A 20,658-nucleotide genomic window follows, 5' to 3' on the forward strand; every position below is an offset into this window, starting at 1 on the left:
AATTTCAAAGACACACATGTGACAAATATTGTCGTCGCAAATACAAAAACAAAGGGAAATACTACACCAAATGCCACTTTGGTTTCCCTAGACCAGTTACAAAAACAGGTCAAGTAAACTACTTCATGTATTCAGTTAGACATAGTGTTAAAGGTAAATCACCTAAAAATACATATCACATAAAAAGAACAGAAGAAGAAAAATATATCAATGATTACAATGCAATCATTGCCAATTTATGGAATGCAAACATTGATGTGCAGTACATTGCAGACAATTCCACTGCAGTTGCACGATATGTTATAGCATATTTAATGCAGAAAAAACAGAGCTCCAAGACCTCTGGAATGACCTGTTATCAGACAAAACACTGTCTCAGAAATTATACAGCTTGGCCATAAAAATGGTCTCCCATAGAGAATGTGGCTCCTATGAAGCAGCAGATTGTTTAACCGGTACTGCTCTGTATGGAAAATCTAAAAATATAGTATGGCTAAGTCTTGGTCCTGCTTAATCCAGAAAAAGAGTTCTGAAATCATACGACGATATAGAAACAATAGCCAAACATGATCCCAACAACCAAGACATTTTAAAAAACAATTTGCTGGACACATACTACTGAATCAGAAGCACCACTTTAGAAACCATGTGTCTACAACACATAGCCCAAAACTTCACATACAAAATTAATATAAATCCCGATGAAAAAAAAAGTAGATATAGAGTATCAAATTATGACGGCAGCTTTGTAAAACTCACCAAACCAAATTTAATGAATCATATCAAATTGAATTAAAGCCTTCTCAACATAAAGAAATATATTACATGTCCCTGCTGCAACTCTTTAAACCGTGGAAAAAAGAAGAAGAAATACTAGATAACTATGACTCCGACGAAGACGCTTTCAAAGCAAATGAAAGCACTATAACCGATTTAAACTTTACACAGTACAAAACAATGTTGCACAATGAACAGCAACACGAAGAAGAACTGCAGGCCCAACTAGATAAGGACACTCCTGACAGTAGTCAACCTTCTGTAACAGGAAGCCAAGAACCACTGGGAGAGCCACTAATAACAAATGAGGCAGAATTAGCTATGACGGAAGTAGAAAACACCATGTGTCAGTATGAAGATAAAGAACACTTAACTATACTGCAATTAAAACTAAACAATGAGCAACGTAGCAATTTTCAAGAAGTAACAAAAGAAATTGCACATGGTGTACAACATGAAAACAAAGAATGCACCTGCCAAAATTACAAACCTATCCTACTGTATGTCAGTGGTGAAGCTGGTTCTGGCAAAACATTCTTAATCAAAATCATCAGTAAATTCCTTCAACAATTGACAAACAACTGCCCCCACAGGTTTAGCTGCCTACAACATAGGCGCTGTCACTTTACACAGATTACTACTCCTGCCAGTAGACCACCAAAACAAATTAGACCGTTACAAACTTTCTACGAAGCTGCAATGGAACTACGCAGAGTATTAAAACAAATGAAAATGCTACTAATAGATGAAGTGAGCATGGTCTCCAACCTAATGTTGGCTTTGATTCACCTCAGATTACAAGAAGTACTCAAAACAAACTACGAAGAGCTCTTTGGAGGAAAACACATTATTGTTTTCGGAGATCTTCTTCAATTGACACCAGTGAAAGGTGAGCCTATTTGTAAAACCTTAGGACACAAACTCTGCTGTAAAACTATTGGCAGCATAGGAAATGTCTACCTTTGGCAACATTTCCAATACAGAGAATTAACAGAAAACATGCAGCAATCTGCAGATCTCACTTATGCCAACATCTTAAAAAGTATTAGAGTTGGTATACTATCTCAAGAAGCACAAGCAATATTGAAAACCCGGCACATGCATGCACTTTATGGCGATAATGCATGTGCTACGGATATTATGGAACAATTAGCCCACAAAAATGTCAATTGTATGGCCTTAATGCCAACTCTTGCAAGCTGTTTCAAATTCAATGACACAACGTTAAAAAAAGAAATGCAACCAATAATTGAAATTACCGCCACAGACAAACTAGACATACATGGTATGACACTACCCATGTGTGAACAAGCCACAACAAGACTAAATAGTTTAGAAAATTCAATCTCCAACACAGCTGGATTGTAAAAAATATTAAAATTATCCTTAAATTGCAGAGTAATGCTTAAACGCAACCTTGACATGGATCAAGGACTAGTTAATGGAGCACTCGGTACAGTTGTTGGATTTCAAACATACACATGTGACAAAAACATTCAGTTTGTCAATATTCTCTTTGACAAACTTTCAGAAGTGAAAAGGATAGGACGCGCAACAGCTCGATTCCTTCTCTTCAAAGACATGTATGTAGGCAGAGAACAATTTTCTCTAACTCTTGCATACGCAGTCACCATTCATAAATAACAAGGTCTTACCCTAGACAAAGCATTGATAGACATTGGTAACACAGTCTTTTAAGAAGGCATGAGCTACTGTCACATCGCGGCAGGCTTGGCGATTGTGGAATCGCTGGCGTAAAATCGTGGGCGTAACTGTTCACCATTGCGCTTCCCGGCACGGTTCCTCTCAGTGCCATTCTAGACGTTGCACGCTTGCAAAGCCGGAGGTATAAATACCATCACTTCCTGCTTCGTACGCATTGCAATGTTTCCAGTTTCCTTCCGTGTTGCTGCCGCTCCGTTCTACTTTGCTGCTTCCCCTTTGTGGATTTTCTTGGTTGTTTTGTTTCCTTTTTTAAGGAATTCCTGCCCTTCCTTTGCCCCTGTTTGCTTTGTTCCCCCACCTCATTTCTTTCTTTCTTATTATCCTACCCTTTCCATTCTCTCTCTCTCTCTCTCTCTCTCTCTCTCTCTCTCTCTCTCTCTCTCTCTCTTTCTCCTTTCCCTCTGTTTTTTCTAGTTTGCTTTTTCCCCTTGTCTTCTCTCTCTCCGATCCTCGGCCCTTCTCCTTCGTCCTCCTGATTATTTGACCTGTGCCTGTCCTTGGGATTGCCTTGATCCTTCCACTTGTACTTCTTTGGATTTGCTGTTGCCGACCTGTGCCTGCTGACTGGATTGCCTTCGTCCTCCCCCTGGTACCTCCTTGGATCCGTTGAAACCGACCTGCGCCTGCTTCCTGGACAGTTTTGCCTCGTTCTTGTGCCTACTTGTTGCTTCCTGTATTCGTAGTTGTTACAAGAGGTATTTACTTCTTCCCACGCCTCCTTGTTGGAGTCAGTTTGGTCCGCACTGCCTCATACTCATCTTCAGGGAACTCCATCAACTTCTCCAGCGTACTCAAGCAAAAACATCAGGGTTTTTTTGTGCCTTTGGCTTTTTCCCCTATTTGGCACTCCCGGCGGGACTACCCCCGTTGCCCTTATCCTAGTGGCACGGTGGCATCCTATCGGGGGCGTCCGTTTCTTCACAAAAAAAGGAGAGATCTTCAATACGTCAGGAAGGCAAACTCAAGAAGATGGTGGACTTGAGGAGTTGGGGAAGGGGGAAGAATCTGAATTATCGTCTGAAGTTGAGGACATAACTTATGTGATATGACAGTTTGCAACGCCAAAAAATAACCAAGATGGCTACCCCCCAGCAAGTACAGGAACTGGTGGCTGCCGTTGAAAACCTGAACTTGGAGGTCCAGAACCTCAAGACAGCCAATGCGACACTACAACAAAGAATGACCGAGAGAGAACGATTCTCAGCTGATCTACCCCCACTCCCGTTGGTGTCTGGCAAATTTGATGGGTCGCCTAAACGGGTGAAAGAGTTTCTAGATGCATGCAATCTCCACTTTTCTTTCCGTCCACAGTCATTTGCTTCAGACCATGCTAAGGTAGGGTTTATGATCACCCACATGACGGGTAATGCCTTGGCTTGGGCCACCCCTTTGGTTAATCAACCTGATCCTGTGCTGCACAATTATGATGATTTCAAGACCCTACTGCAGCAGACTTTTTTGCGAACGGAAAGTACTTTTCTGGCATCGGAAGATCTTTCAGATATTCGGCAGGGCAACACAGATTTACTCTCCTACATACTTTCAAGCAGATAGCCGCAGAAGCCGGCTGGCAAGAACAGGCCCAATACTCCATCTTTCGTAGAGGGCTGCGAGAGGACCTCAAGGATGAGTTGGCAAGTATAGCCCGTCCTGCATCCCTTTCGGATCTCATCACTGCCACTCTTCGGATCGATTTCCGTCTGTCAGAACGACGATCCGAGAGAAAGAAGGCCAAATTCTACAGTCTCCCTCCCCCAGAGACTCAGTCACCTTCCTCTGTTCCGACATCTCGTCAAGGCAAAGACGAACCGATGCAGATTGGTACAGCTCGAGCTCCACTCACCCCAGAGGGACGCAAGAGACGATGGGATGGTAACATGTGTATGTACTGTGGAGCCTTTAATCATTTGCTGTGAGACTGTCCGGATGTTCCCCCTAGACGTTCGGGAAACGGGCGCCCACGGTAAGTGTTAGGACGCACTCACGAGGGGTCATTCGAAGTCCTTATGCAACTCTTTCAGTGACTTCTTCAGAGATACCCGAGGATTCCAAGCTAATGGTGCTTTCAGTAGTCCTTTCGCTGGGCAGCGCAGAGATCTTCACTCAGGCTTTGCTCAACTGTGGGGCAACTTCATCGACACTCTGTGGGCTGAACAGAAGGGTATCAAGCGATTGGCCAAACAAGAAGATCAGAAGGTAGAGGGAGTTGATGGAGAACCACTAAGTTCTGGCATGATAACCCACACAACGGAAGAACTAATTCTGCACATCCATCAACATTCGGAAAGGATCTCCTTTGATATTATTAGAGCTGCTCACTTCCCCACAATATTGGGGATAGGGTGGCTTAGAAGACACAACCCTCACGTTGACTGGACCAAGAATTTACTCAGCTTTCAATCCGCCTTTTGTAAGGCAGAATGCCTCCCGGAGCCTAAGTTCGAGACTGTCCAGACTACTTGTATCTACGATTCTAGGCTCATTCACTGTCTTCCTTTTCACCTCCAGGAATACGCAGAGGTAGTTATCGAGAAGGTTCCTAGTGAGCTTCCTCCCCACAGACCGGAAGATTGTTGTATAGACCTGGTCCCAGGAGCACTAGTACCTTTCTGACAGTTCCTCCGGGAGTACCTGGATAACAATCTGGCCAATGGGCTCATCAGGCCTTCAAGATCTCCGGCAGGTGCATCCCTGTTCTTTATCCCCAAGAAGGACACGCAAGAATTGAGACCCTGTATTGATTATAGGGGTTTGAATAAGGTAACCATTAAAGACAGGTACCCAATGCCACTTATTACAGAAATCAGCCAAGCCGTCCAGGGTGCAAAGGTATTTACTAAATTGGATCTCCGTAATGCCTATCACCTTCTTCAGATTCAAAAGGGGGATGAATGGAAGACGGCATTCAGGACCCCATACGGGTTATACGCTTGGCGCCAGTACTTTGCTATCTCCATCTTCTCCCGGCCCACCTCACCTACACCTGGCCACTGCATTCGCATGTTGTCTTCACCTCACTGTCACAGTTGTGGTAAACTAGGGTTTTTTCTCCCCTCGCAGGACTCTCAAACTTAGGCAGCCTCACCACTCTGTACCTAACTCGCATACTGTTGTTGTTTGCTCTGAAATGTGGTAAACTAGGGTTTTTTTCTCCCCTCGCAGGACTCTCAAACTTAGGTGGCCTCACCACTCTGTACCTAACTCGGATACTGTTGTTGTTTGCTCTGAAATGTGGTAAACTAGGGTTTTTTTCTCCTCTCGCAGGACTCTCAAACTTAGGTGGCCTCACCACTCTGTACCTAACTCGCATACTGTTGTTGTTTGCTCTGAAATGTGGTAAACTAGGGTTTTTTCCTCCCCTCGCAGGACTCTCAAACTTAGGTGGCCTCACCACTCTGTACCTAACTCGCATACTGTTGTTGTTTGCTCTGAAATGTGGTAAACTAGGGTTTTTTCTCCCCTCACAGGACTCTCAAACTTAGGCGGCCTCACCACTCTGTACCTAACTCGCATACTGTTGTTTGTTCTAAAATGTGGTAAACCTGTGCTTGCCGCTCTCTTGCTGTCGGCGTTCTCTCGCATCGTCTGTCTTCCCCCCCACCGCCTCCTATTCCATGGTGCTCTCTATCTTGCCTATCTTCTCTAACTACTTCTCTATTGACTATCCTGCTCTCCTCACTAAATCTGGGAGGAACAAGTTTAAAAAGGACATCCTGGTCTCCAACCCAGGCCTCCCTATCGCTGACACCTACACTAGTGCCTGCTCTAAGGAAACTCTCACTGACATCCTCTTTTTCGTGCCTTCGCCTGACCTATGGACCCTTCACATGGTCTCTGTGCTCTCTCCTTTTTCCTCTTCTCCCATTAATGGTGGCACCCGTTGGGATGTCCTCTTGGCCCCCTTCCACTCTTTTAAGGCCATCATTAATGTCTACGCTAACGGGACCGTCTTGGTCCAAGGCCCTCAGGCCAACCTTCACCTCTTTGATAGACGCTTCCCACGCCTCATCAACTTCCTTTCCTCTCCTGCTGTCCCCCCTCCTCTGTCCTCGTCTACCTTGCCTCTACAGTCCCTCCCTGCCCCCTCTCGTGCTCCTTCTTCTACACCTCCGCAGGGCGTACCTCTGATCTGTACCCCTCCCCGGAAGTCCTTCAAGGATGGCAACCTTCTCCACATTGCCACTCTTAACTCTCTCTCTGCCATCAAGCATTCCTCTGATATCTGTCGCCTTCTTGAGGAACTGGACCTTGACGTCCTCGGTCTCACTGAGACATGGTTCACAGCCAGCTCTGTCACCAGCTTTGACACACTCCTACCTGACGGTTACAAGATCCTCTCCGTGCCCAGGCCCAACCGTGCAGGGGGGGTGTTGCCCTTATCTTCCCTGAGTGGATTCCTGCCACTGTCAATCCTACGCAGACCTACTCCTCTTTTGAATGTCTTGTCTGCCGACTCTCTCTCTCTCCTAGTCATTCCCTTACCATGGCTAAAATTTATCGGCCACCTGGTCAAATTTCCTCCTTCCTCTCTGAGTGGGCTGACCTCTCCTCCTCACTCCTGTCTGCAACCACTCAACTCCTCTTTCTTGGCGACTTCAACATCCACCTGGATGCCTCCTGTCCCCCCACTGGACTCTTTTGTGACCTCTGCGACTCTCTCTCACTCTCTATTCTCCCGTCTGGGCCTACTCATTCTGCAGGGCACACTCTTGATGATCTGATCTCTTCTGACCTTCCCCTCTCTGTCCCTCTCTCCACTCCTCTCTCCTGGAGTGATCACTTTCTCCTATCCTCCCACCTCACCCTCCCTACCCCTCAGGCAAAGTCACCCTCATCATTGCCACCCACCTTCTCGGTCATCCGACCCATGAAGCACGTGTCAGTTGAGGCTTTCGCTGCCACCTTCTCTCCCCCCCATCCCTCTTCGGCTAACTCCCACCCTGACACAGCCCTCTCCATGCTCCACTCTTCTATATCTGATACTCTTGATATCCTTGCCCCTGTCATAATAATCCGCCTGAAGCCCAAAGCCAAATGTAACTCCTGGTAAGACTCGGATCTCGTCACCCTAAAACGCAAGTGTAGGGTGTCAGAGAGGAAATGGCGTGCTTCATGTTCATCCTCTGACAAACTGCCCTGCCGCCTGCTCCAAAGGCAATACCGTCTCTCCGTACTCACCAAGAAGAGAGCCCTTATCCAAGCCCGCATCTCTGCGGCATCTAACAACTCGGCTGAACTCTTTAAAATCTGCAAGGAGCTTGCCAACCCTGCTGCAGTCTCTACCTCTCCTGTCCCCTCCCAGGCCCTCTGCACTGCACTGGCCTCTCACTTCATCTCTAAAACTCAGGACATCCTGTCCTCACTCTCCTCCTATCACCTCCCTCCCTCTCTTCCCGGCTCTTCCTCTGGCACTTCTGCAGCCACCCCTCCTCCCTCCTTCTCTGCCTTTCCCCTTTTTTCTGCTGACGAGGTTTCCAGACAAGTCCGATCTATGAAAGTCTCTTCTAAACAGGTTCACCCCTGTTCCTCGAAAACTATCAAGGACCACATCGACTCCCTGGCTCCTGCCCTGGCTGACTTTTTCAACCACTCCCTCGCCTCTGGAGTCTTCCCATCCCCCTCAAGCACTCCCTTGTGCACCCTCTTCTTACGAAACCCTCTTCCGACCCCTCCTGCCTGGCTAACTATCGCCCAATCTCCATCACTCTCTTCCTGGGCAAGCTCCTGGAGAAACTGGCCATCTCCGAGCTTAACCTCCATGCTGAATCCGTTGGTAGTCTTCATGACCATCAATCTGGCTTCAGAGCGGCCAGAAGCACGGAAACTGCTCACCTGAACATCCGTGATGACCTGCTCTTGAACCGCGACTGCAACACTCCGCGTGTTCTCATTCTGCTCAATCTCTCTTCTGCCTTTGACACTGTCAACCATGCCATCCTGCTCAACCGTCTCCGTGATAACCTGGGTATCACTGGTCAGGTTCTGGCGTGGCTGACTTCTTTCCTTTCCAATCGACCCTCCCAGGTCCAACTTGGGTCCTTCCTCTCTGACATCTTCTTCTCCACCTGCGGTGTTCCCCAGGGATCTAATCTATCTCCCTGGCTGTTCAACCAGTATCTGGCACTCCTTGCCCACCGCATCGCCGCCCTCTGCCCCAACTTTCAGTGCTATGCGGACGATACCAAGCTCATTTTCAGACTACCCTCGGCCTCCTCCTCTCCTTCCCTCATCTCTGACTGTCTGTCTGCTATCCAGGAATGGTGTGCCGCCAATGACCTCTGCCTTAATGCCAGTAAGAGTGAGATTCTACTCATCGGCACACCCACTCCCTCTTTCCCTGAAGCTCTCTGGCTGGCCTCTTCTGACCCTCTTCCTGCTCCTACCTGCAAGGCAAAAAAGCCTCGGGGTCATCTTCGACTCCACACTCTCCTTCTCTCCTCACATATCTGACGTATCTAAGAAGTCACACTACCAGCTGCACCTTCTCAGAGGTATTCTTCCCTTCCTCTCCTTCCCCCAGAAGCTCACTGTCTCCCGAGCCCTGGTTCTCTCGAAGCTGGACTACTGTAACAGCCTCTATCTCAATCTGCCTGCCTCCACTCTTCGCCCTCTGCAACTCATCCAGAACAGAACTGCAAGACTTGTCCTTGGCCTCAAGCCCAGGGACCGTATCTCTCCAGGACTGAAATCTCTACACTGGATCCCAGTGGCTGCGAGGATTAAGTTCAAAACCCTCTGCATTGTCCACAAGGCCTTCTGGGGCCTGGGGCCTAAATACCTTCAACTCTCTCTTCCTAAATATCTTCCTTCCCGAGCCCTTCGCTCATCCATCTCCAACTCCCTCAGGGTCAGCCGTTTCTCGAAGCAACGAGCTGGGGGTAGATCTCTCTCCACGGCAGGGGCCTCCCTCTGGAACAGCCTTCCCGCCTCCCTGAAACTTGAGGAGAACCATCTCCGGTTTCGGAAGCACCTCAAAACCTTCCTCTTTGCTTCCGCTTTCTCTGTCCCTCTCCCCTGCTAAATTCTTCACTGAAACTGCACTGAATCTGCAACTGGGCCACTCTCACTGACCTCGGTCCTGGGCCCAGCCACTTTCCACTTGCACTGCCTCCCTGGCAAACCCTGCACTGCGGGACTGTCTCTGTATCCCTACAGCCCCCCTTCCCAGTACTTGTCTGCACTTACCTTGCACTTGCCACAGCTGGCCCTATTTATTTATATTTTATTCTACTTACTTTGTACTGCACTTCCCCCCTCCCCTTCCCCTTGCACTTTTCCCTTCCCCCTGCCCCTGCACTTGCGCGGTCTGAATGTTACCTGGCCTAGTAGGATCGTTGTCTGTCTTCCCCTTGTTCCCCCCTCCCTGCCTCGTCGCGCTTCGAAACACTTGTGTATAGGCGCGTTACAAATGCCATATCATATCATCATATCATATACGAATACCAAGTGATGCCATTTGGTCTGGTCAATGCCCCTTCAGTATTTCAGCGCTTTATGCACAGGCTGTTTTCTGATCTTCTGTATCAGACCACGATCGTATACCTCGACGATATCTTGGTATACTCTAGGACTCAGGAAGAACATAAAGATCATGTCAAAGAAGTGTTCCGGAGATTAAGAGACAATCATTTATCGGTCAAACTTGAAAAATGTATGTTTTCCGCATCCTCTATTCCGTATCTGGGATTCGTATTGTCTAATCAAGGTATTGCTATGGATCCCCGCAAGGTAACCGCCATCCTGGAATGGCCTTCCCCTAAATCCATCAAGGATGTACAAAGGTTCCTAGGACTGGCAAACTTTTATTGCAAATTTATCTCTAATTTTTCACATAGGATAACACCCATTACCACCTTGCTCAAGAAATCTTCCAGTCCATTCTTATGGTCTAAGGAAGCGGAAGACAGCTTCTGTAATCTCAAAGAGGCTTTCTGTTCCGCTCCCATACTCCAACAACCTGATCAAAACCGACCCTTCATTGTTGAGATTGACGCTTCTTCATCGCCGATCGGGCGGTTCTCTTGCAAAGCTTTAACGGAGTGGAACACCCGATTTCCTATTTTTCTAAGACTCTCAATGTCATCCAAAGAAATTATTCTGTAATAGAGCGCGAACTCCTGGCCATGAAATCAGCCTGTTTGGAGTGGCGTCATCTTCTACAAGGAGGCAAATACCCATTTTCCATCAGAACCGACCATAAGAATCTGCAAGTTCTACGTCAATTCGAATGTTATAACACACGTCAAGCTCGATGGGCACATTTCTTTGCCCAGTTTGATTTTCAGATCACTTATATTCCAGGACATCAGAATCTAGTCGCTGACTCACTATCTCGCCGAGGAGACTACATGCTGGGTTCAGATTGTGCTCATGATCTCATGTTTCCCCCGTCAAGACAAATTGGAGTACTATCCACGTTTCTGAAACAAGTGAAAGAGGCTTCTGGAGGCAAATTTGAATCTGAGAAACATCTACAAGACATCGTATACGACATCAAGGAAGATCTCTACTTTGTGGAAGGCAAGTTATATTTGCCTACTCCCGATTTCAGGAAGTTGGCTCTAACTTGGTGTCATGATTCCAAGATGGCAGGTCATAGAGGCACAAGAGGCACTTTGGATTACTTGCAAAAACATTTCTACTGGCCTGATATGAGAAATGATGTGGTTCACTACGTGCAATCATGTTCTACATGTCTTCGCAGCAAGGGAACCCACCTACGACCGATGGGACTTTTGGAACCCCGTGCTGTCCGAGATGATCCTTGGGAAGTTATTTCTACTGATTTCATAGTGGACTTACCTCCATCCCAGGGATGCACCTGTATCATGGTGGTGATAGATTCTTTCACTAAGATGGCACACTTTTCTCCCTTGCCAGGGATTCCGACAGCTGCAGGCATGGCCGAGACGTTTGTTAAAGAGGTGTTCCGTCTCCATGGGATACCCAAGAAAATCATCTCCGACCGGGGTTGCCAATACACTTCCCGATTCTGGAAGAACCTCTGTGATCGACACAATAACTCTTTTCATTCTACTCTTGGTCTCAGCCCTTTCTATTGTAACTATGGATATCACCCACGATCCATCTTACCTGTCTCTAACAAGTCTACCAGCTTACCTACGGTAGATTCTGCCCTTGACCTGTTGCGAGACGTGCACATACAAGCCAAACAAAACCTTAGGGAAGCCCAAGACAGATATATGAAGCAAGCCGATAGGCATCGCAATCCAGTACCCAGGTGGGAGGTGGGTTCCAGAGTCATGTTATCCACAAGATACTTGCCGCGATGGGTACATCCTTCCAAGCTTTCCCCTAGATTTCTGGGTCCTTATCCTATCACACAAGTAGTCAACCCGGTGGCTTTTAGATTAAAATTACCCAAAGGGCTACATAGGGTTCACCCAGTGTTCCATGCTTCCCAACTGAGGTGTTTTCATGAAGACACTTGGTCCCGCCAACTCAAAAAGACCCCCTTGCCTGATGATTCCACACAGGAGGAATTTGAGGTTGCCCAGATCTGTGATTCCCGTTACCGCCGGGGCAGATTGGAATACCTGGTGAGATCGAAGGGTTATCATTGGTTTGGAAAAATCCTGGGAACCGGTTTTGCATGTCCATGCTCCACTTTTAGTCCATAGGTTTCACACCCTTCATCCGGGCAAACCTGGGGGAGGCCTCTTTAGGCGGGGGCATACTGTCACATCGTGGCAGGCTTGGCGATTGTGGAATCGATGGAGTAAGATCGCGGGTGTAACTGTTCGCCATTGCGCTTCCCGGCATGGTTCCTCTCAGTGCCGTTCTAGACGTTGCACGCTTGCGAAGCCAGAGGTATAAATACCATCACTTCCTTCTTCGTACGCGTTGCAACGTTTCCGGTTTCCTTCCGTATTGCTGCCGCTCTGTTCTACTTTGCTGCTTCCCCTTTGTAGATTTTCTCGGCTGTTTTGTTTCCTTTTTTAAGGAATTCCTGCCCTTCCTTTGCCCCGTTTGCTTTGTTCCCCCCTTCTCATTATCCTCGTTTCTTATTCCATTCTCTCTCACTCTCTCTCTCTCTCTCTCTCTCTCGCTCTCTCTCTCTTTCTCTCTCTCTCTCTCTCTCTCTCTCTCCTTTCCCTCTGTTTTTTCTAGTTTGCTTTTTCCCCTTCTCTTCTCTCTCTCCGATCCTCGGCCCTTCTCCTTCGTCCTCCTGATTATTTGACCTGTGCCTGTCCTTTGGATTGCCTTGATCCTTCCACTTGTACTTCTTTGGATTTGCTGTTGTCAACCTGTGCCTGCTGACTGGATTGCCTTTGTCCTCCCCCTGGTACCTCCTTGGATCCGTTGAAACCAACCTGCGCCTGCTTCCTGGACTGTTTTGCCTCGTCCTTGTGCCTACTTGTTGCTTCCTGTATTCGTAGTTGTTACAAGAGGTATTTACTTCTTCCCACGCCTCCTTGTTGGAGCCAGTTTGGTCTGCACCGCCTCATACTCATCTTCAGGGAACTCCATCAACTTCTCCAGCGTACTCAAGCAAAAACATCAGGGGTTTTTTGTGCCTTTGGCTTTTTCCCCTATTTGGCACTCCCGGCGGGACTACCCCCGTTGCCCTTATCCTAGTGGCACGGTGGCATCCTATCGGTGGCATCGTCCGTTTCTTCACAAAAAAAAGGAGAGATCTTCAATACGTCAGGAAGGCAAACTCAATAAGAAGGTGGAAGGTGAGGAGTTGGGGAAGGGGGAAGAATCTGAATTATCGTCTGAAGTTGAGGACATAACTGATGTGTGTGACAGCTACGTAGCACTATCATGCTTATGTACACTTGACGGTCTATTTCTAATCAACTTTGATGCAAGTAAAGTAAACGCTGATATTCCTTGCATTTTAGAATACAATAGACTTCGTTCACTATACACCCCCCATCGAAAAACATATCCTGTTCCACAAGAAATAAAATGTTGTAAAAGAAAACTAAATCAAACAGAAATGCAACAGGATGTAACTGCAAATCCTCCAAAGAGAGTAAAAAAAACGAATACTTCATCAAGTACCACAAACAAAAAAGAAACTATTAGGGAAAGTAAACCAGGTACTTCTTCAAAAAAGGAAGACAAACTCAAAAAAAACCACTCACATACAGAACTACCTGCTCCATTTAAACTTTCAAATGTAATTGGTGTAAGTTGCTACGCAAATGTAGCAATGAATATTTTATTTCAATTACCACCAATTGTTGACGACATTTACTTACACAGTACAGACCAATTGTGTTTGCAAATGTTAGTACTTCATAGAAATGCAACAAATAATCCTGACAACACGTATATTGTTTATGGAATAAGACAACAATTGGAGTACTGTGCTGGAATGGTCAAATTCACTATAAACTCACAGGAAGATCCACAAGAATGTCTAATGTACTTATTACAAGTACTGGAAAACAAAAAGATACCTATTAATGAAATCTTCCAGATTTCATACATGTGGAAACATAGATGCACTCTCTGCAACAATGTGACACAAGAACAAATCCCCAATGAGCTCTTCGTGTATGTATCAATACCTAATTGTGAATCCGTTCCATTTCAGCAACTTGTACAAAATGCAAACCATGGTAGATTATGTACTACCTGCAATTGGGATAATCGCTCCACCTTACTAATACAAACAAATAGCAAATACGTAATACTAATGCTTACCAAAACAACCGCAAGCTGACTGGATTCACACATGGTCAAGTATCACTTGGTAAGAAAACCTTTGCAACAGTAGGTATAATCTACCACACAGGAGCCACAACCAATGCAAGTCACTATACTGCATATATAAAAAAAAATGTGGATGGTTCGAATGTAATGATAGTACCATTTCTCTAAAGCAGAGATTACCTGCAAATCTTACAAACGCTTATTTAATCCTCTTAAAACTGAAATGTATTAACTAAACTGTACTTAAACACTAACAAAACTTCTATTAAAAAACTATAAACTTAAAATATGCCAACAGCTATTTAACTGCCCCAAGATTCTACAACAACTAAACAGATAAATGAATACCACTAAATTATATAAAAAAAATAAACAGTTAGAATACGCAAACTGGTATCTAACTGCCCCAAGATTTTCAATAACCAAACAGATAAATCAGTACCTCTACATTATAAGAAAAAATAGACAGTTAGAATACGCCAACTGGTATCTAACTGCCCCAAGATTTTACAATATCCAACCAGATAAATCAATACCACTTCATTATAACAAAGAATAGACAGTTACAATATGTCAACAGATATCTAACTGCTCCAAAAAATCTGCAACAAGCCAACATATAGGAAATTAGCCAGAAACAACAAGTGAACACTGAAAACAAACAAACAAATAGACTGTAGCATAACAAAAAAAGTATTTTTTTTAATCCAACATGGATTTTTTCCCACAGACCCAATGGTTTTAGCAACAACCACAGAAACTGAGCAAATTGCACAGGCCACTGGTTTGTAATCTACTAAATATGAGGGTAAAAAAAAAATGTTGATTATTCCATGTTATAAATCGTTACAAAATACCAATACTAACATGATCTTTTCTTTTATCACAGAAATTAACAAGGAATACATGTACTCCAGTTACTAAACCAAACAGTAAGTATATTATATTATATAACCATCACAGCAAACCACACCCATAGTGACTAATAACTTCACTGTTTATAAATTTGTTCTTGACCATGCACCCAAGACTCTGGGCCCTGGCCACAACCACTGCAGCATACCACACCCATAATAGCTTATAACTTCAGTGCTTATAAATTTGGTCTTGTCCATGCACTCAAGACTGGATAAGCCACTATGGGTGTGATATGCTGCAGTGTTTGTGGCCAGGGCATAGAGTCTTGGGTGCATGGCCATACGGCCATGCTCCCAAGACTCTATGCCCTGGCCACAACCACAACAGCATATCACACCAATAGAGTCAAACATTTTAACTATGCCATATGGGCACTTTTAATTTCTGCGAATATGATGAGAGTTCTTAGAACAGTTTCAACTTGCCTGCGAACAGTACAGACAGGCATAGCGTCCTCAGGATACACCTATTTCATTTATTTATGAACATCCCAGAACACTTGATGTGTTCTTAGAACAGTTCCAACTTGCCTACTAACAGTACGGACAGGTATAGCGTCCTCAGTACACCCCCATTTTGTTTATTTACAAACATCCCAGGACACATGTTGAAGAGGGAAAATCGAGATCAAACTCCTGCCCCCTCACCCCAGGTGCATACACAGAAGAACAGCAGGAAGAACAAGGAGCACACTTATCATTTGAACCAGGCCCCAGCGCACCCATGGGTGACAAACATGCTGAAAGACACCCACTCCACCAACATTGCACCTTCCATGCTACATTAGAATCAATGCAGCAATACCATAATCTACAAAACACAAGAACCCCTGTTTAAAGGCTTTCTATGGGAACGAAAGACATTTTCGCAAGACTCGCACACCATTTGAAACATAATTGTAACAAGAATGGCTCAGCTCTGGCCAATGAACACAGAGCCCAGGGGCGAAAAAACCTGTTTCAGCTAAAACTGATGGGAACAGATTCATACTGCAACGATTTCAGAGTTAGGTAATGGGGGGTGGCACAGCTAAACCAACCCACTGACGCAAAAGTCCAATGTCCAATTATCAGGCTCTCTATAAGGGCTACGTAGGTAACCTATTACTTAGCAGCCAATAGCAGGAGGAGGTAGGTTTCTGGGAGCTGATCCAATTCTGTGAGGTCAGCCTGTAGTGTGATTACAAAGCTGGCTTGCAAGCCAGCCCCGGAGGAGACGGCGCCTGGACTTTCGATGTGCACGAAGCTCTGCGTGTTTGTTTTTTCTTTTTTGCTGCCCAGGAATAAACGCAGTTTGGAACATGTGGCTGCCTCCTGGGGTCTCCGTTGCATTCCTTTGGTCCAAATGGGAGGTGTTGGGGTCTCCCATTGCTACTGGGCCCCATAGCCCTGGTGGGTGTCCAGCTTCTCCCCAACAATGTTCTTAGAACAATTTCAACTTGCCTACAGACAATATGGACAGCGTCCTCAGGACACCCCCATTTTGTTTATTTACGAACATTTCAGGACATCGTCTGTATTCTTAGAACAGTTTCAACTGGCCTGCGAACAATACGGACAGTCATAGCATCCTCAGGACACACCCATTTTGTTTATTTACAAACATTTCAGGATACCTCGTGTGTTCTTAGGACAGTTATAGTGTGCTTGCGAACAATTCGGACAGTTCTAGTGTCCTCAGAACACCCCCATTTTGTTTATTTACGAACATCCCAGGACACTTGATGTAATCTTAGAGCAGTTTCAACTTGCCTACGAACCATACGGACAGGCTTAGTGTCCTCAGGACACCCCATTTCGTTTATTTATGAATATTTCAGGACACCCGTATTGTCCACGGTCAGAACGAACACAACAGGGGTGCCTGCCACCTAAATAAATACATTTAATCCATCTCTTACTCCCCCACCCTCCCCAAACAGTTTTACACACCAAAACACTTTACTAAATTGTATTTTTTCACCAAGTTTACTGCGCTGTCCACGGACGTCCGTGAATCCAAGATGGCGGGCGTTTCCAAAAATCTGACGCACTTCACGCTCTTCACCATCCAATCAGCGAACAAGTTGCATGTCCACGGACATGACACAGGCAGATTGGCCAATCAGGACACTGTCCGCGGAGCGAACAGGGAAGTGTGTCCGCGGACCGAACATAGATATCACTTTTGACCTACTTTTTGGTCATTTAAAAAAAAAAGTAGTGGACAGATTTTCACCAAATTTGCAAAAGCACGCTTTTGGGACCAAGCCGCTGCTCCTGGTCCAGATTTGGTGAAAATCCGTCCAGCGGTTTGGGCTGTAGGCGTGAGCAAAGTTTTTTCCCCATTCAGTCTATGGGAAGAAAATAAGTTTTGGGATGCCCCCTATAACTTTTCCCTCCTTGGACCAAACCTCACCAAACTTTGCAAAAGAATTCAGAGGGACCCATCTACTTTTGTTTGCAAAGTTTGGTGAGGATTCGTCCAGGGAGAGCGGAGTTATAAGCTGCTCAAAAGGGCTCTTCCTATGGAAACAGAAACTTAAACATAACTACACAGCCACTACCATGGCTGTGTAATATCTGTAACCTTTCTGAATATATTAATTAAATATGCCAGGACAGACAGACACAAGATACTGTCCAAGATACAGGTAATTGAGGTTCAGCTGCAGACAATTAATCCCAGCGAAGAAGGCAAATCTATTCGCATTAGTATGGAAAAAAGGATATAAGACGTTCAAAGACGATATCAAATTAAGGAAACAATGGAAATTCAAACAGGATAAGTATGATTATGAGAAGAGGAGGGTGTTCACTTTTGCCCAATACTTTGACACCTTAAGACAGAAGATCCCCACAAATCTACAAAATACTGCGAATGAAATATCCACTGATCCTTCATCTTCAAACGTCATTACCACTGAAAGTGAAAGTGAGCAGCCTCAGCAAAAGTTACATTTTTTAGAAGCGATGTGACTGCTGTTGGGCATGGATGGAAGGAAAAACAGCAACATAAAAACAAGAGGCAGAGGATGGGGAAAATACATGGGACAAAGATGAGAAAAAAAAACAAGGAGGGGGAACTGTTTCAGACACCATGGACATGGACAAATCCGAGAGGAAAATACTCTCTGGGATAAAGACATTATAAAAACAGATATAGAGTTGCCAGACATAACCATAATTAACCTTTCATCCCACCCCCTTTCCTTTGATGTACTTAAAGTACTCAAATTGGGTCTTAACTTTTGTCCCACATCTTCTTACAACTATGCAGAGACTCGCCTTGACTTTGACAAATATATGCAGAAAGTCAGACTTAAGAAATTCTTTGCAATAAATCCGCCCAAGGCAAGCACGAAGGAACCTCTGCAGGGGTATACTCCAGTGCCCACAGAGGATATGCTAATACTTCAAGACCTCATACATCTGGAATCTGAATATCGAGAAAATGAAGACGCTAGTGATCCGGAATAGCATTGAATGAATATTCATACTGACTGGCCAGGGAAAAGTGAATTTAAATCAAAATCCAGATTTAATCCCATGTTCAATCCAGGTGGACACCTAGAAGCTTTTCAAGATCTAGTAAAAAGCAACTTCAAAAAAATAAGGAGGAAAAAGGTTTTGACCAAGAATGATCTGACCTACCATGAACAAAGTATGCTGACACAATTGTGAACACTCAAAGACTACATCATAAAACCCTGGGACAAAGGGACAAATATAGTTATAATGAATCGCCATGATTACATAAAAGAGTCCGAAAGACAATTAACTGATGGAGCTTGTTACGCAAAACTGGAAGAAGATGCGACAGAAGCCATGAATGTCAAACTCTTCAAGCTCTTAACAACTTGGAAAGAGAGAGGATTACTCAATGCAGAAATGTGTACATTTCTACATCCTAAATTCCCATTTATGCCCACAATCTATTTTTTATCCAAAGTGCATACAAGTATTACAAGACCTCCAGGGAGACCAATTGTGACACTTTTTGGTGCCCTATTTGAAAACACTTCCAAATTTGTTGATGACATTTTGGTGTCCTTCGTGACTACCCTACTCTCATATCTGAGAGACACCAAAGATTTCTTAAATAAAATAGATGGCATACCATGGGAACCTACTTTTCTGTTAACTATACTGGATGTAGTGTTTCTCTACACATCAATCAAACCTACCTATGGCCTACGAGCATGTGAGTACTTTCTTCATACTAGATCTATGAACTTTCTACAACATGGGAGGATGATATTAAGCATGATTAATCTCTGCCTCACTACTAACAGTTATTTGTTTAACAACTAATTCTATACTCAGCTTCAGGAAATAGCCATGGGCACTATTTTCGCTCCATGTATGCAAATTTAACAATGGGCTGGTGGGAGAAGTTTGTGGTATGGCGCCCAGGAAATAGTAATTACACAACCAAAATTACACTTTGGCTGTATTATATTGATGATTTATTTATTATCTGGGATGACACAAGTACAGAATGGTTGGACTTTGTGAAGATACTTAATGTAAACCAGCTATATCTCAAGTTTACGGAGTGCCACAACAAGACTGCTATTGTTTATTTAGATATTCGTGTTATAGTGGCACAATGAGAATTGGTTACTGAACTTTACAGAAAGCCCACTAGTTCCAACATACTACTGCATGCTATGAACAATCATCAACATCACTTAAGTGGAGTATACCTTATGGAGAGTTCAGCCGCATAAGGAGAAACTGTTCTAAAATTGAAACTTTTCATTTTGAATGTGAGCATATGGTTTTGAGGTTTCAACAATGAGGCTATCCCAAGAAGGTACTAGAGAGAGCTTACATCAAAGCACGAGACAAAGAATGCACCTCCCTGCTGGTATCCAACTCAGTATCTCAAGTTTATCCAGATACTAATGACACACGTCTTATTTTAACTTTTGGCTAAGGATCACAGAACATCCGACAGATGATGCACAAACAGTGGCATATTCTCAAACTGGATGAACAACTGGGTAAAATAATGGGTGAAAAAATGAATATTACATTTCGTCGTCCACTTCGCTCAAAGACAATCTTGTGACTAGTTTTTCGAGCCCTATGGTAAATCTACATGACCAATGTTGGCTAAATACCAAAACAGTGGGTTTCCACAAATTTATGAAATGTAAGGTATGCCAGTATGCCATTAACACCACAAATTATGTGCATCCCATTTTGGCCATTTAGGACATTGTTATAGGGTCACGTATTAGATTCGACACAGAGTATGTGGTATAATTTCTCACTTACCCAGTTTACAAATGGTATGTTGGGAGCACTATAGGTGAATTGAAACTGAGGGTGCTCCAACATATACGTGCAATTAAGAATGTTGACCCCACATACCCCATGACATTTCATTTTCAAACAACACATGGTGGTAAATTGGATGGCTTTGCTTACTTTGGTATTCATTCAGTTTTGAAGCAACTCAGAGGAGGTAATCATGAGCTCTCTTTGAGGCAACTAGAGACTAAATGCATTTTGGATCTGGAAACTAAGACACCAAGAGGACACAATCTAGATGAGGAACTCT

The sequence above is a fragment of the Ambystoma mexicanum genome, chromosome 5q, assembly GCF_040938575.1.
Source record: "Ambystoma mexicanum isolate Mex_15411 chromosome 5q, UKY_AmexF1_1, whole genome shotgun sequence".
Lineage (NCBI taxonomy): Eukaryota > Metazoa > Chordata > Amphibia > Caudata > Ambystomatidae > Ambystoma > Ambystoma mexicanum.